Raw genomic sequence first — 14,365 nt, 5'->3', positions numbered from 1 at the left:
TTACTTTAGTGTTTAAACAGTTTGCAATCAAGAAGTTGTGATGTAATTAAAAGCCATTTAAATGTGGTCATTATTATAAGATCATCTTTTTGTGTAGCCATACACAGCTTGCAGCCCTCCAACTATGTGTGTGCTGTGGACTGTACTATTTTCTTCCCCTTATCCAAAGTTGAGTTGTAGTAGGAGGACAGGGCCTCAGTCACACAGCTCTTTCCCACCCATGAGGGGCTGCTGTAGGTTGTTAGCGGTCGCTATAAAATCAGTTGCACACAGTTACAGTTCCGTCAGTGGCTCCCTGGCAACCTGGTGGATATACTTGGACCAGTTGGTGAGTGGTTGCTAGCAGTTGCTAGTGTGAAACTGGTCACAAAGAGGTACAGTTTGCTGCACCAGAAACCTCCTTGCTATTGCTTTGGTTACTGACAGGATGCTACGGATGCTAGTCGTTTGCATGGAAGATGCCGCCTTCACTTTCCAAGCAGTAGTGAAACTGTGAAAGGTGAGACACAAAGTGAAAACTGAGACTTTAGCCTTCAAAGTAAAATACCAAACATTTAAAATGTGTTTTAGTGGAGTGGTAAGGCACAACTTTTACTTTGAAGGCAAATGTTCATTGTGACCTCACTAAAACCCTAATGCAATAATTAGGGTGTAATTGCAGGTTGTTTGGAATCACTTCTGCTCAGTAAATGCATATCTAAGTGTATATTTTAAATTATCAAGTGTTATGAAATATGTTAAAGTGAGTTAATAAGTATACATTAAATAAAAAGTAGAAAACAACTTCCTCTGTAGCCATAAAATGAATTGCCTTCATCCTTTCCCTCAACACTTTATCTTGCTTCTATTCAACTATTTATCTATCTGGGTGAGCATTCATGTGTCACTTTCTCTTATCCTTGGAGACGAGCATGGAGACAATGGTTCCACAGCAGCATTTCCTCTCATTCTGTCTCTGCCCAGCAAAACATGACGGAACAAATGAACCAATTAAGTGTGCTGGTGGCTGTGTTGTCCCATGGGGGGCATCTAAAGAACTGAGACGGCCTGATTAGCTCAGAGGTAGACCTGACTGGAGACAGCCAGCTAAGACGACTCGAGTGAGAAAAGCTCCCATTATCTGAACACACACCGCGTGACAGTACATATGAGTGTATTGTTTCCTCTGCCTTTGCCGTTTTGATTGGTGTTGATTGGTGTCAAGGATGTTTTAAATTTGATTTTTTTTTTTTATAGTGGGACATACACAAACAAACAGGTCTGTGTCAGATTAGCAGAGGGAGCAGACTTGAGAGATGTGCTCTGGATGTTAACTGCATTTTGCAACAGAGACAGACCTTACAGCAGGTAATACACTCCCAAAAGTGAGCCACATGGTACGGCAACAAATCACCTCCATGACTGACATCTTCAGGTGGGGAGTCTGGGAATGTTTAAGCCACTCTAACTTTATTTCCATTGATCCAATGTGCTAAAAGAACACCTAGATGGGTTCCAGTGGAGTTGAAACAAGAATAATCAGTTAATACCTACAGTATTGAGCTGACCTAACCCTATAATACTGAATCTCTTTTTAGAGACTGTTAAATCTTTATGTTATCATACACTTGCAGACAGTGAAATTGCCTCTTACAGTGAGAACTGGGTGAGGGTAGGGTCTCCTGGTGCCTTGGATGGTCCGTGCAGCTATATGAGAAAAGCACTGTTGCATTTTTTCCCTTTGCTGTTTTATTTCTTTGTTCTATGATACAAAACTATAAAACTCTTTGACGTTATATAAATTAAATATACAAATTAATTACCGTATATTTTCATATTGCAGATATTTCAGTGACTGCGCTACAAATTTTCTTTGATAAAAAAACAAACAGGCACATCTGCTCATCTGTTGCATTGAAATGTATCTAAAACGTTAACAAATAATTCTAATATAAAAAAAATCCAATTTTCTTCTACATTCTGTACATTTTTTTCATACCTGATTTGATACACTGTGATTCAACAAAACAGTGGTAAGTGAGACAATTTATTTTATTAAAAAAAAAAATTCTCCTACTACACACCTGCCAATCATTCAAGTCTCCAGAGAGTTTAAACCATATTCTGTGTCTTGCTATTATTGTAAGGCCAGATGCAAGACAGGCTAAGTACCTGCAAACCAAAATGATTCACATCACGTATTTTTCCTGCTGTATGGACCAGTGAGGCCTTAGTTCTTTTGATTGGTCCAGTTTCTGTCAAGGTCCCTGTGAAGTTGAAAAATGATGGCCAAGGATATTCAATCTGCACAATTTAAATGCTCAAATAAAAGAGACGGCATGTTAAGGTGTCATTTTGCCTTGCCTAGACCTGTTTCAATGCTCTTTCCTGAACAAAACTTTCTCCCTCCTTTTTTCATAATCATTTACCATCCGGCACACCAACATTTCCATTTGTCCTTTCTGCCAGGTGTACCCCTAATTTATTTTCAGAAAGCAGTAAACTCATGATCACTGACGAACCATATTAACCCAGGTATTTTGCATATTCCATTCTTACCCCTGTTTTTTTGTCCCTCCCTTTGATGAGAGCAGCAAATGCACCTGCTGCGGCAGCTTCCCCAGTCCGCGGTTGTTTGGTGCAAATGGTCTCAGTTTGATGTTGCGTTTCGACCACCCCTAGATTGGGCATAACACTGCTCTCTAGCTGGGGCAGGCCGTACTCCAGGAGCAGCATTGGTATTATATTCAAACAGGCAGCTGAAGCTGAAGCATCAGCACCATTTTCATTAGCCGCCTGCTCAGTCTCGGTGCCATTTTCCATGCTCCCCTAAACTTTTTTGGCAGTGGAACCAAAATTACTTTGTCACATTACATTAAGGTGGATAGCAGATAGAACCTGTATGTACTTATAAATTTAGCAGCAGTTCTCTTGAATTTGTAGCAAGTGCTGAGTGGCGCCCTGGAGATTGCACTCTCTTGTGATTATATTTAAAAGCAGTAGATGTTTTGATTACAATTACACTCTACATTTAGAAAGGCTATTATTTCGACAAACGCTTTTTATTTTTGTTTTTCGATTTTTAGTGGGCTCCATCTGTTTGTTAAGGTTTCCGAGACCCGTGAGAGCCACTGTAACTTTTCACCCACCTTGCAGATATAATCTCTTGAAGTGTGACATTTTGTTGACTTTAAACACATTTCACTGCCAATGCCAATGTTGAATCTTCCATCTGTCAAAAATCTGGGATTCACAGAAAATGTCTGTTTTTCAGTTTTCTTTCTTTATTTTTAAAGTTAATCCTCCCCCCGCGGAGGTCATCTGTACAACATTTTATCTTAGTGACACAGAATATTATAGATGGATTCATTCCACGCCCTTTGATATAACATGCTGAATAGGTGACTACACTATATCAGGTGTTCAGTACAGGCTTTTTCCTAGTCTATCAGTTTGGGACTTACTCACCTCTAAAATTGGCTAAGCCCAACTTTTCCTTCCTGTTTTGCTTATTTTCTGACATTATGGCATTCGCCCTTTCTTTTCTGTCATTGTGATACCAACAAAATCTGCAGTTTCCGGTCCTTGGGGGAGAATGGAAAATTCAAAACCTCTTCATCTACGTGGCAATTTTAGGCACCTTGTCCCCCATGGTCAATTTGTTACCATGTGGAATGCCAGGGGGTGTCCTTGGGGCTGACCAGTGGTCATTGCTCTCCCTGACACTCAGAGGGAGAAAAAGAAGGAAATAAAGGGAGAGAAAGAGAGTGTAGTAGAGAGAGATTGAACCTGACAAAGGCCCTGAAACAGATCTGTCCCACTCAGCAGAGCCAAGGGAGTATGCAGTGAGGTTGTCAGCACCTCTCATTAGTCAAAGGCAGGCTCCCTGACAATGTGACACTGATTACTGAAAGCCCTGATTCAGACTTTCTCTCCTTGTCTGTGTAGCCACAAACATCGCTAAAGCTACATGCACATATTCGCACATAGGCGCGCGCACACACACACCCCACCCCACACACACACACTGCTACTTTAATCCACTCTCTTTTCTCCCCAAAATGCTTGAAGTGCATTTCATTTCATTTACAAATTTCCCTCCCGTTTCCAAAGGGACTAAAACCTTCATTAAAAAGAGCGATAAAGGGCAAACTGGTGTCTTCCAGCTCTACTTAAAATCTATTTATTGATTTTCACTGGGTGTAAATAAATATTAAATGGCATATGGCGCACCAAGGCTTTCACACTAGGAGGAGTGGTGGAATTATATGGGATGAAGAGTGGCCTTCATTAAGAGTTTGTCATTTTTATTGATCTGGCTGACGTGTCTCAGCAATGAGGAGGATCCGATTGCTTTGCTTTTATTTAATCACTGCATACAGCTGAAGTGAGGATTAAAAGAAGCTATTGGTGCATGCGGAGAGAAATAGTAATTGTCTCTAAATACTAAATAGCACAGTGCCAGTGCACACACTTTTTGTGAGCCTATCACTTCCCTTCTGATGATTTTACTATCAAATACTGCAAGACAGCATTAATGGACTGTCTTGCCATAGCAATATACGATACAAGCAATATTATGAAATTTGTGTCGTCATTTTTTTTTCCAGATAATCTTTCTTTAATAATAATCAGGGGGGAATGAGAAGCTCCTTCTCTATTTGATGTCCAGAAATTATTTACAGCTCTTTTAATTCATGCCCTCACCTGTGGTTGATTTCCGATGTTGAACTTTCGTTTGGTAGCTGTTCATTGGAACTCTGAATATGAGGTCTTAGGTGAATAAAAGCAAGTCCAAGAAGCCATAATTAGGCTGACAAAGAGACTTTATGTACACTTTTTTATGTGTACAGAGACAAAATTATTCTCCAAATGCTTAGAATTTCATAGAAATGTTATTAATGTGTTAAGGAAATTCATACATTATGTTATAGATGACTTTATGTAACATTAAAAGTGTGGACTTAAAACTAAAGTTTTGTTTTGTTTCTTATATGAATTGTAGATTTGTGGCTAGTTAGCTTCTATATTGTTAATATTTAATCAAAGAGTTTCCTTGATTGTAAAGCCCTAATCTGACAATTCCTTTTAGAGTCGCATATGCTGCTGGACCATTTCTTGGTAATTTAATGCAATTTATATGTGAAGTCTTGATAAGTGTCTAACAAGCCCTGCGTTAAAATAGCACACTAGAGGGAGTTCTAATAAACAAAGTAATTAACACTGATAACAATGTACAACAGTGCAAAGAACAGACTTTCATCTCTGTCCTAGATTTAAATGTTTGTACTTGGCAAAATAGCACAGAACGTGTACAGAAACAACACAGGGGAAAGGGCTGTGAAGCACAAGGGCAACGATGTAAATATGAAAACAACATATGGAAAAATAAGTGCTTTGTGATTTTAGTTAGTTTTAGTGCACTTATAGTTGTAAGGTTCATGGAAACATCACCCGGAAGGTTCTCCAGCTGTGAAGAAGATATGAAGGTGGGAAAATCTCCGTGCTTCTGCAAAGAAAAAAGGTTTTTTTTTTTTCATGAGGACGTCCTAGGGCAGGCAGCAGGAAACTTGACCCTTGTGAGAAGACTGTCCACCCTGCCCTTCAAGCAGAGACACTGCTGTTAGCCTGACCAGGCCAAGGATTAAAGGGAATTTGTAGGGAGTCCTCAGCCCTACAATTCCGACTTCTAGACTGTTTCCTAGTTTGTACCACCTGTGGACTTGCCAGTGGGAATGCAGTCTGTGTGTCTTTGATCCACATGGCCTTTTGACCTGGAAGGGCTCCATAGGCTCCAATCTTTATTAGAGACCCTGCAGCTAGCTCCCACTGAAAGCCGAGAGTCTTTCCCTCCAAGTCTCCTGTGTTTCAGCCTTCCTGACATGAATTCTAAGTAATCTCTCTTTGGCCTCCTTCATTTATCCGCACTTAACCCTCTGACCAATTGACTACTTTACTTGTTTGATAAATCTGCCCTCAAAGAGATGCACATGGTGTGTAGCATGCCTCCTATTAAGAGGGCTGTTATTCTAACTTGTATAACTGCACACTCGACAGTATACAGGCAACATATTATATATCAGAGACTGCAATCCTTCCCTCTCAATATCTAGGTTCTAACAAGGCCAGGATAGCAGCCAGATTGACAGCTGCTGGCATTTTAACAGGCTTGGTGTTAAACTGCTAAACTCTGAGAAGGCATATGAATGACTGGCTGCCAAACCACACAGTGCACAAACCCACTGCCTCGACTGGTACAATTTCCCAGCCGACCATAAGCTTTCACAAAGAGTGAAAAAACAATCTTGGAACCCTTTATTAATTGTTTTTTTTTTTAAATACATACAAGCTCACATTTATACCGGTCCCATTAAACAGCAGTTCTCAATATAGAGACTGTGAGATGTTGTGGAACACGCACAAAAACACGGAAAGTTAATCATGAGTTTTTTCTTTCGAGGCATTGTTATTTTATTGGTAAAGATTATGTGATAGTTTGAAGCTTTAGAAAGAGCTACAGGAGCTTAAATTCGGGGATTGTGTCAATCTTAGTACTCTGTGTTTGACAGACTTGCGCTCTTTTAAAATACAGGCTCCGTGTTCATTGCATTAACACTGTCAACTTGTCCCCCATTGTTTTCACTTTCTTTGTTTTTCAGTTGCCTGCTTAGAAAATGTTCTATTTTTTATGATGCTGTGCGGGGGGAGAAAAAAAAGAAGGTTGTGTAAGTGTGCTGATTTTACAGTGATTGTGAATTTACAGAAAGCGCTGCAATATTAGTTTAACAAGTGTAACTCTAATGCGTGGGGAGCTGATTCGGCGGGAGGGAGCAAAATGTGAGCACTAACACTACGGTGGAATTTGCCAGTTCTCTTTTCTATCACCTCCCTTTCTCTCCAAAACAGAGGGGAAGTCAAAAACACCATTTGTCAGCGCACATTACATCTCTGCTGTTATATTCCCAAATGAAAACCCAGTATGTGGCTCTTTTCAACAGAAGATGGTAACAGGCTTTGTTAATTGGACTTGGCTTGGTCCTCCATGAAGCCCTATTGTCAGCATGACTGACTGAGGATTGCTGGGCCAGAAATGCACCATACTCATAGAGACACAAACGGAGGACAGAGAGTATAACAAATGTCTGCTTTACACGGAAACTTTTGTTAAGTAAAATTATTTGAACTCCTCAAAGAAACCTGAAGGAGAAATCTCTTTGCATCTCATTTGTTTTGGTTGATTCTGAATTTTGATGTTTGCTTTGTCTGTTACTGATTGGTGCACTGGGTTAGGATTTTTAGCAGGAGTAGAGTTGGGCAACAAAATGAAATGTGTACACGGGAAGAAGGTTTAAGCGAACAGAAGTCGTAGTTGCTGGTTTGTGACTCTGCATCAATTTCACATTACAATTTGTGCAGTAATGTTGCAATCATGAACCACATAGCAAGTGCAATTTGGAACTGATCGTGTTTAATCACAGCTCATAAGTATAATTCACAGGTCCTTGTGCATATCTTGGTCTCACTCCCAATTAATTGTATATGTTAATTCCAACCGCTAACTTTTCCTAAACTTAAGCCAACCATTCAATGTATGTTACAGTAAATGAAAGTAGCCAAAACAAAAATATCCAGGGTTGCAGTCTTTTTTAAAGCCACCAGTATACTTACTACCTGCCAAGTTGAAATCGCTCATTACAACAAATAATATAAAAATCAGACACAAATTTAAATTATTGTTAAGATTATTGTTTAAAAAACAAGAGATAACCACCTATTGAGTATTAATACTTGCATTTTTGAGATAATATGAACGGAGCCATAACGATTGATGCGATTTTAACCGATCTTCACTAAAGAACCCTCGGGCCAATAAAGTGTAACACAAGGAATAACAACATCCCTGACAAATTCAGCGGTTATCTTAAGCTCGAGCTAAGCCAGCACTTGGAAACTTTAATTATAATTAATAATCCAGCTGCTTAACAGTCAGTCCCTGAATTCAGTAAACCAGCAAGTAGGCAAGACACTAAATGTGTTGTCTAGTGATGCTTCACACTACACCATGTTCTACACTGAAAAATGATCAAGATGGGTAAAGCACATGTTTATAAAAAACACCCCAAAAAATCGTAATAATCTGGAATTTTGTTACATTTTAGATCAGTATTCTTCAGCGCTCTAATGAATTTCACTAACGTCATATACATTAATGAGTCTTCTTAAAGCTCTACATATTAGCAGAATGATGGCGCTAGATTGTTTTAAGGATATCTGCTCAGAGTAACCTGACTTAGACTTGCTCAGCTCTCTACTGGCACACAAAGCGTCCACACAAGAAATCACAACTTAAGTTTGCCATTTCTATATTAATGCATTTTGTTTTGAGGCACTTCAGCAAATGCCACACTGCCTTGTATCGATTTTCATTTGGCTTTTAACAATATTCCTCCATATCTTGATTTAAAAGCTAGTTAAGTTGAAGTTAAATCCTTTTTGATTAAGTGGTACTGCTATTTTTATTTCTTTCTTTCTATCAAGCAGGCCACAACAAGCGAAAAATAACACAGTCCTCTCTAACAGAGCGGCACAGGGGCTCCACAATGATGGAAGAGAGTGATCAGATTATGCCTTCAACTACTATTACTACTACTTAACTATTTATAATTATTGACTTAACTTTATATTTTCATTACAATAATACTATGTATTTTTGATTGATTACATATTTGTGTGACATTATTACAACATGTTTAACAGGATTTTTCAGCACTCGACTTTCGTACTCCTCTCCTAAAGCTGAAGCTAAACTTATATATTGCAGACACTATGACACCATATGTATATTTTTAAATATGTTATCAATTTTTAAAAAAACATGTTGTGTTTTTAGGTATTAACAAACACTGACAAGGTTAGATTTAGGCACTAATAACGGCGTGCATTTGTTTGGGCAAAAAAAACCTACTAGGTTAGATTTAGAGACAGATTTGGTTTAGAGTAATTATTATGGTTGCCATGTCTTGTAAAAGCTTTGTTTTCTCTGTTGGTTTTGACTCGAGCCACATTTTCATCAATGCGCACTCACAGGTGAGCCCGACATCAACAGCTACAAGTATTGCCGGTAAGATAGCAGTGACCATGAAGGGTGAAGTGAAATGGGACACTTAGAAGATAGGGAAGACTGTCAGCTTGTGTGTGTGATTTCTCTATTTGCTTTTGAGTGCTTTTGAATTTTTCCCAAATTGTGTTCACTCCAAATTGTTCTGCCTTTACAATTTGTTGTGCTATTTTCATATTTTTCTTTTGAATTGCATAGTTTTTGAAAGACTACCTTATAAAACGATCTCCTCATATAATGTGCTTTTGATTGCTGTTGATATTGCTTTTACAACAAAAACAATCCAAAACCATGCTGTGGTTCAATCAGTGCTTTACTTGAAAAGTTTTGTATGCACAACTGGATTTGTGCAACCTTCTAAGAGTGATGGCTTGGATTAACTCTCCACAATTGCTGTAAAACTGCAGTCACTTTGAAGTTTCTTTTGGATCAGAGGCAGTTTCAAAATTGCAGTTCAGTCAGGGTTGTTGCATAACATCGGGGCATCGTGAGCCGTGTTCTGTTTTTGCCTCTTAAACATTAGAAGTCTAAAAAAAGCAACCAACAGAAGAGACCCTTTCAAATTAATGCATAAACGTGACTCCAGTGACACAGTTGACTGAGTCTGTGTCAGGGGAAAAAAAAACAAAGCGGTAAAATATGCTATGAGGATCAATGTCAAATGCCTTGTCAAAGAAAAAAAAAATTGGAACTTAATGCAAAAGCTTTCATTTAATGCTCTATGTAATATACTGCAAGCACCATTAGAAACAAATCAGCTTCAGCACAACTCGAGCTGAAACAGCATATCTAACACAGTGCACTATAATTCTGCATGGCTAGCTTTCCACCCATGGTTTAAAATGCTACAGCGTTAGCGACTGAGCCAGGATAGCCCTGCCCAGCTGCAGTGAGTGAACGCCATTCACTGGGGCTGTCATATGATTGGATTGAGGCAGACCTAAGCGTAGCTCGAGCTGCACTTATCAGCTAGCTGGCAGATAGGACTTGTCATACTGCCTGTCAGATCTGATGAGGGGACCACAAGCCACACAATGGAGCTAAAATGCAATCTCCTCCTCTGCAGAAGCATGGCCTGCCACCGGGACACGCTTATTAGACTTTGTAAACAGCCAAATGCGAGTGCTAAACTGTAAGAGTTACTGTCAGGGAGGCTGTGCCTTTCCCTGCCTGTGAATCAAGGCTAGGATAAATTTATAGAAAACTGCTGCTGCAATAAAAATTCCACTAGTAACAAAAGACTAAAGTGAATACTTAGGCTTAACAACATACTGTAAATGGCACCAGTAGTATTTTGGTCAAGGGTGACTTCATATTACTTACGTCCAAGTCTTGAAAGTGAAAACTTTGGGTCTCTGCAAAGAAGCAAGGCTTTAATTTGAGTGAGGCGCTTACCAATAAGGCACAATTCTGATGTAGGCCCGCCACGCAGTACACTGACGTGTCTACAAAAGAAATAATGAGGGACGGGGTAAGAAATAGAGGTCTCGACAATGCGGAGCTGATTATCCTTCATTAGCCTGTTCCTGCTTTTTGAATTCTCCCATCCCACCGCCCAGGTACATAGCCCTCAGCTGGATGTCAACGCTATTGAGACAAGCCTCGCGCGTTTGTTTGATTTATTTTTTTTTAACTAGCTCCACGTCTAGAACTCACTCCCCTTTTTTAATATAATCCCCCTTTCTTGTTCACTGATTATGACCCTTTCACCAAGCGCCTCGCAGTCCCCCTGTAATAATGATATTTAAACAAGCGGATATGCACGGGATTGCCAGAGGAAGCTCGTGGACGTTTAATATCTGACTGAGTACAAAGAGCAAAAGAAGAGACCTGGTTGACATGAGACTCGTTCCGTTTTCCATGGAGCACACATTCTCAGCTCTGCTTTCCTGAGATCATTAATTTCTCCAAAAGAGATCTCCCCGGGTGAGACTCATTCACATGCAGATGGCACTATTCCTTGGGAGCCTCTAACGCTCTTTCTCTCTCTTTCCATCAGGACATTTAGTGTTCCCTTTCTCTCTCTTTTGCTGCGTTGCTCCCTCCTATATTAGGCAAACGGTTAGCTTGGCAGCCTTAGGTGACATAGCACTCATATTTCAGCACTGGGGAACAGGAGTAATGCAGTGTGCTGCTATGGATACATTACATGAGAATTTGTCTCTTTTAAAGTGAGCAAAGTTGGGGAGGGAGTCACTTAGTGATGCAGGCATTTATCTATGGAGATCATTTCTCTTGGCTGTCCTCTGTTCCTCTCTGAGCAAATCTTCGGCTTCCTCCACATCATCGACACAGATATCTGCCATCTTTGTTCTGATGCATAATGATGTCACATAAGTTGTATCACCGTGAGAGACTGTTTGTTTTTAAGATTAAGAAGTGTTCACATGCTCTGCTGTCCTCGCATCAATTTCTGTGCTAATGTCAAACATGTCAAGCTAAAGGGCTCTGCCGTGATGCCTGTCTCATTTGCACCTTAACCCAAAAGCACCCCTTCTCTCTCACCATCTAACAGAAATTACTGCTTTGGTGTCTGTGCCATGGTAGTAATTAGTAATTAGTGACCTGTTACTGCATACATTTGTGCCATAACTCAGAGGCATTAGAAGCAATCTCTCCCACTCTCTCTAGCCTTTCTCAGTAAATATCTAACCTGATATACTTTGATGACACAGTTCTTTGAAGACCTGATCAAAGACGAGGGCCTTTGATGAGAGTGATGTTTGCTGTTGGTGAGGAGGTAAGGAGGAATACCAATCGTTTATGAGAGATGGACAGAAAGAAAGAGCGGTCGGTAGCGAGGACATCAGGGGGTTAGGGAATGAAAGCGCACATGTTTCAGAGAGGGACGGGTCACCCTCTTTGTCACGGTCAACTCCACGGTGCACTGCATAACAAATCCGAACTAGTGAAACATTCTAGAGGAACGCTTACTTAATTTGTTTCCGGTGTCCTATTCGCACCCTGCTTACGGTCCAAAACAAGTTAAGTAAATGAATGAATCAAGCGTCGATTTACATTGCTATAGATGTCTTGCGCATTTACCCAACATATCTGTAAATGATGTTCATCGACTTGTTGATATTTTTCCCCCTCGCCTCAGGGCAAAAGAGAAAAGGATTCAAATGTTATATTTCTCAGCTGTCCCTCGTTTATCGCGGGTGTTATGTTCTAAACATAACCAGCGATAGGTGAAATCAAGTAGCCACTTTTATTTTTTGACGGTGCAAAAGGTTTCGTTGACATCATGGACATACAGTACTGCACTTCAGAGTCACACTGCTAGCATCGATGCAGCGATTCTGTACTGTACAGGAGAGACGTCACGGAGGAGATCGTCTGCAGCGATCAGGACGCAGGACACAATGTGACGTAAAAATAAGCATGCAAACTTGCACTAAAAAATCTGCGAAATAGCAAGGTGAAAGGTGAACTGCGTTATTAGCGAGGGACCACTGTAGTTTTTAAGGTAAGTCACAACATACCCTTCGTAAATACTAATGTATAGAAACCCTTACCAGCAATTATTCATTTTTTGTGTGGCTTTTTTCACGGTTTGTTAACATGCTGTGTAGGTGTGTACTTGACTATCTGATCTCGACATAACGGGGAAACATCTGGTTTGACTATTCTTCACCTGTAGTTTGAATGCTGAACATTTGTCTGTTTAAATTATAAGACCAGAGATGTGCTTCTGAATGTGGACGATGTGTCTTCTGCTGCAGTAATGCAGTTCTGCTTGTGTTGAGTGATGTAAACAACTGATCGATCTAAACTCTTTAAATGTCAAAATTGATCATTAGATTTTTTATGACACAACAGCGGTGAGTGTTCCAACCTTCTGCTCTTTGTAACTTAACACGATCTTTCCGTTTTTGAGTTTTGGACATGATTTTGGAGTATATCTTCGCAGTAGCGATTGACCGCAAAGTAAAGCAACCGGAAATGTACAACCCCACATCAAACCAGGAAGTTAGCATTTTCTCGTGCACAGGGTCTATTTCCATGTCTCAGAACAAAAGCGTGTTTTCCTTGGAAGTTTTGTTTCCGTGGTTCATACGAGAAGTGGAAAAAAAAGTAGTTCTTGATCCAAATAAGCGACCCCGTAACACCATGACCGCCCTGATGGTATAACACAACACACAGTTGCCTGCAAAAGGGAAGATATGCACACAAAAAACGGAGGGAAAGTGGTCGCAGAGAGAAAATAGGACAGCGAGGTGGAAGAAAAAGAAAAAGCAGAGTGACATGAGGTGAAACAGGCGGAAAACGAATAATGTCAAGATGCGGCAAACAACACCAGCATCCTGTCTCTCTGGCTGTCATATTGCCTTGTATGTGATTTTTTATTGTTGTTGCCCCCTTTCCTACCTGTTATACTTTGTCTGCTACGTTTGTTCCACTGGTGTCCACGTGCGTCAGGTAAGACCAAAGCACGGGGCTCAAGTCGGCATCTGTATTCAGGTGCACTGATGGAATCACTGAGGCTAAAATGGCAGGAGGTGAAAGGTGAGTGCACAGAGAACAGCACACAGCTCCACACCACCGCTGCTGCTGTCGCTCTGCCAAACCGCTCGACTGTGATGGTACTGGGAGCTTGTGTTGCGGTGTGCATGTGTGTGTTTGAGAGCGGGGGATTTTGTGTATGTTTGTGTGTCTATGGTGGGTATGGACTTTAGAGATCGATTCACTTTGTTCTCAGGCATTCATCTTTTGTTTGTAATGTTCTCCTGTGTTTTTGTTAAATATATGTTTTCTATTAGGAATGTGTTTTGGGAATAACTAAAAAAAACAATAAAAAAAATAGCTGCTGACTTGTCTGTAATATCTCAATATAACTACTAAAAATGTGGTACGGCATGCAGACAGGCTCCGGGTGGTTTATAGTTTGATATGATGATGAGTCATTTCTTCACACTCTATTTTTCTTCACTTTTGAAAAAAAGGGTTTGCATAGAAAATCTGTTATGAAATCAAAGGTCCGCAGTGCGAAAAAATGGGGGGGTTAAATACACAATTAGAAATATCCAACGCTGGCAGGTCTCTGAAGAAAAAAAAAATCAATCCTTTCTTTTGAAGGACAGAGGTATTGTTTCAGACTCTTTTAATGCAGAACTCACATGGTAATGGATTGCAGTCATTCGCCCTCGCCACAAAAAGATCCTCTCACTCTTTAAGAATGGGGAACAAAATGCTTATCCCTCGTTCAGTTGTAAGTAATGGCAACCCGGGTTAATCTCCCAAAATTACAGTCGTTACAAAGTATTC

At 40.1% G+C, this 14,365-nt stretch overlaps 1 long non-coding RNA gene across 1 annotated transcript; it reads left to right on the top strand.

The window, feature by feature from the left end:
- Positions 1-321: 321 nt before the first annotated feature.
- Positions 322-1,341, top strand: LOC146717340 (uncharacterized). Its single transcript, XR_014921895.1, has 3 exons — positions 322-499; positions 964-1,100; positions 1,237-1,341. It is a non-coding gene; the product is annotated as an uncharacterized LOC146717340 (long non-coding RNA).
- Positions 1,342-14,365: the final 13,024 nt, after the last annotated feature.

This window comes from Copadichromis virginalis, linkage group LG2 (genome assembly GCF_057382275.1).
Source record: "Copadichromis virginalis isolate Kocher_CV1m ecotype Utaka linkage group LG2, C_Virginalis_male_GT1.1, whole genome shotgun sequence".
Lineage (NCBI taxonomy): Eukaryota > Metazoa > Chordata > Actinopteri > Cichliformes > Cichlidae > Copadichromis > Copadichromis virginalis.
This window is presented reverse-complemented; position numbering and strand designations above follow the sequence as displayed.